We start from the raw sequence: 3,909 nt of genomic DNA on the forward strand, positions 1-3,909 counted from the left end.
AGCATACAGAAGATGGAGTGTGCACTTCTGGAAAGCCTCCAAAGAGGAAAAATTTACCAGAGGATTGTCCATATACTGAACCAAGAAAAAGGAGTGTAACACAAACTAGGTATCATTTTAAGCTCAGAAAGAAAAACAGTATGGGATTCACAGTATCTTTGATGAAGCCTGGTCCAGGTGTACTATTGCCATGGTAAATAAAGGGAAACAGAAAATGTAAGTTGAGGTAGTATGGACAGAGAGAGAAGGCGGCAGAAGATAGGTTAATGACACCAAAATTAGGGTTACTGAGATGGAGCTTGGAATAGTCCCAGGGTTAGGAAAAATTGGGTGACTCATAATAGTAAAAGCATTGACTTTTCACAAATCTTGGACAAATCTCCAGATTTGTCTTTCTTGTTCATCAAATTTTCCCTCTTTGGTGGTGAAACGTGCGTGTGATAGAGTGACCATGAGAGGCTTAATACCTGACACCATAGAGAGCTATCAGAAGGCAGCTGTGTTGGATGGGACAGGAACAAATAGATGATAATTGGTCAGAAAGAAAAATTTTTACACCTCTTCAGGAATAAGAGACATCTCTCTATTTACCTCTTCCAAATAGTACAAAAGCAACACATTCCTATATCTTATTCAGCATTGTTAATTTATACCCAAATTAGCATTTCTGGATGATCCTGTTGTAGAGAAGCAGCTAATAATTTCATAAGTAACTGTATCAGCCTTACTGATTACCTGTATTAGATAGCTAGAGGAAGGAGGTCTGACCTTCTGACAAGGTAGATAGTAAGTGTTCACTAGACAACACAAATTACAAGAGACATGCCTCTACCTTAAGTTTCAAGAAAAGTGTGCTGTCAAATAGATTTTTTTGCACTTTTCATGCCAGGAAAAGGGGAAAAAAAAAAAGCTTACTGCTAGTGAACTGCAGCCAAAACATGCAGCTTTAGTATCTCTTGTGATTTTGCTGAGCTCTAGACAACACCTACATAAGTGAATTGGTTTGCTTCAAGTCAAGTTACATCAATCAGCAGTTTCCTTATTACATTAGACCCTTAGGATTACACACAAGTTAAATGCCTTTCTGCTCCATTCATGAAAATCTTTCCAAGAGTACCTTACAAGCATAAGTAATTTAAATGCATGAGCACACTTTGTATAGAGAAACTTACTAGAGGAAACACCTTTGTAGCTACTGACATTTGTATCTTGAACCTGTCCAACAAGTAGCAAGGCAGACTCTTACTGAGTGGAATAATGTTCAAAACACACCTTTTAATAGGATCTGAATCGCCATGTCGGTGAGAAATGCAGCAGAGACACAAAGAAAAGCAGTATGGGGTGATGTAATCCTCAAATCTGAGTAGTGTGTATTATTCTCCTACCTAGATATCCTTTCAAAAGGCTGGATGGACAAGTAGTTAACAATGGAGCTTCTCTGCAGCGTTTCTTAGCCTTTTCTTGCTCTCTTCCTTTCAGCTCATTGGCTTTGTACAACAGGGCACTTAACGTTTTACAAAGGAGGTCTGATTTCTTTCAGCTGCCCTTCAGTATGCCAGATAAAGGACCAGACTTTCCCCAAGCTGCCACATGGCTGTAAATGCTGGAAGTTCACTCCTCTGGTAGGAGCTCCTTTGCCCAGGCCTCTCCAAAATCCTTCTGCTCACCCTTCAGGGTCATTCATGTGTCACTTACGGGGCCTTAGCATAAACACTGTAACTCTTACTTTAAAAAATGAGTACCCCTCTGTGCAGGCAGCTTGCCAGATGAGAGAGGAAAGAGTTACACTAAGCCAAACAAGTAACTTTATTACCAATCTTCTTGTTGTATGTTGTAATTCTGGATGTTGTTTTCAAAGTTAAAAAAAACTACAAGAAACTGCCTTTTTTTTTTCCTTTGTTTTTCCCTTGTAATCCAAGCAAAACTGTAGAAACACAGTAGTATAACAGATGCAGACTTTCATGACAGTTATCATTTATTGGATATTTAAACAGTAGCTGATCAGCCTAGATAGAGTGTGATTGTGGAGAGCATTTCTCATACCTGTTCACCCTCACTAGGGCATATAAACTGCAGTACTGAAAAAGGATGCAGTTTAATCTGTGACATATCCTTTGCACAGCTGCGTCAGGGGCAGCCAGAACTGCTTTGTGCCCCAAAGCAGGTGCAGGAGAACACATTCAGAATAATGACCCAGTACTTCTTGCACTTGCTAGCAAAGAGATCATGGGAACTGTACTATTTACAGGGTAGTGCCTCAATCTTTGGACATATGGAGAAAACAAAAAACCAATTTAGTCTCAAGCAGGGATAATAGAAGCTAGATATGTATCTACAAAAAAAAAAAAAAAAAAGCCAAAAAAGGTTACAAGCTCTTGACCCTGTGCCAATGCTAAGAAAATGTTGTGCCTACATTGCTGCCTAGGACTGGATGCTAATGTGATGTGGCTTAGAGACAGGTTTTTGTCCAGCTTCTCTTCCAGTGCAGATCTTCAATAATACAAATGGCAAATTCTCCCAATATACCTACTTTATTATTTAGGTTCTAGCAGTTGGAAATGCAGTCCTAGAAAAGACACAAGCTCTTGAAAAAGACATCTTCCTTTATTCAGAGCACTGACAAACATCAGAATCTCTTACAGTAGTAATCTCTCACCTTTGTATATTCATACTGTTTTAAAAAAATGTGAAATGTCCTCATAAAGTAAGACACTTATTTTGAGTACTCAGTAACCTTTGTTTTTTAACTATATTGTCAACTTTATCTCACTTAACAAAACAAACATATGATATGACATCTTATGCTTCCAGGCATGTTTGTGCACAGTGATTCAAACAGGAATACATCTGTGAACATACTCTGTGTGTTACTTGCAGACTACCACTGAGTTATTCCCTTTGTAATTACAGGCTTTCACTAAATGGCATGGAGAAGATGAATTAGGCCACATTTTCCAAGCAGTACATGCAACAATGCACAAGCCAATTTGAAAAACTAGCCTATAAAGACTTGCAGTTCATTAAAGGAATTCTGTTACTTCACAATCTTCCCATCCATCACACTGAACTTTGTCCTTTTCCTTGTGACTTTGCAAAAGTCATTTGCTGCTGCCATGAAGAGCAGGGGCTACATGCAGGTACACAAGGGGGTCACAGGATTACAGCTTCACCTCTGCCAGTGAGTGTGGAACAGACACAGCTCTGGGATAAGGAGGGGAAGAGAGAGAACGGAAGGTAGCAGGAAGCACCACCTTCTAGGTTTCCTTAGGTTAAAAACTGGTAGGAAGAGAGCTACTGAAATAAAGCTTGAATAAGGGCCATGCCTGCAAGCTTTTGTAGTGCCCCAAAAAATTCACTTATTAGACTCTTAAAAAGAGTTTATGGCTGTTCACGTGCTCTGAGTTTTTTCACAGAAACACAGATGCAATATTCTCAAGAGGTCAAAACAACAAAAAAAATTCACCAGCAACTTCAGAAAATCAGAGAACTTTGGCAAAAGTTTAGAGCAGCAGTCAATCAACATAAAACACTTCACAAAGCATTAAATTAGTAAACTTCAAACCCATGTGATTTTAAGTTTCTTAAAACTCCAAGAGGAGGGAATTAAAAGAAGAAGAAAACAAAAGAGAACAAATATGTAGAAAAGTACAAGTGTAGTTACCAGCTCCTGGTTCCAGTCATGTTTAGCTGATAGAAATGCCAAGTGTAGAGAGAGTCGAGACGCGTACTGCCCCCTGTTCTTTAAATACCTTCCCGGGCCCACCTCCAGGTGGGACTTGTGGTCATCTGGCCACTCTGGGGCTAGATTTGGGCTCCAGGGGCAGGTGTGGAGCATTTCCTCCAGTGTGCCAGGGACTGGCAGCCACTGCAGGCTGGGATACAGGCTGGGGGAAGGGTGGGGTGTAAGGG

General features: G+C 40.0%; 1 long non-coding RNA gene across 1 annotated transcript; it reads right to left on the reverse strand.

Moving 5' to 3' along the window:
- Positions 1-2,585: 2,585 nt before the first annotated feature.
- Positions 2,586-3,705, reverse strand: LOC148184705 (uncharacterized). Its single transcript, XR_015772286.1, has 2 exons — positions 3,662-3,705; positions 2,586-3,201 (listed from the first exon to the last, which is right to left on the reverse strand). It is a non-coding gene; the product is annotated as an uncharacterized LOC148184705 (long non-coding RNA).
- Positions 3,706-3,909: the final 204 nt, after the last annotated feature.

The sequence above is a fragment of the Pseudopodoces humilis genome, chromosome 3 (genome assembly GCF_049639895.1).
Source record: "Pseudopodoces humilis isolate 2021_Gansu_Grassland_sample_001 chromosome 3, ASM4963989v1, whole genome shotgun sequence".
NCBI lineage: Eukaryota > Metazoa > Chordata > Aves > Passeriformes > Paridae > Pseudopodoces > Pseudopodoces humilis.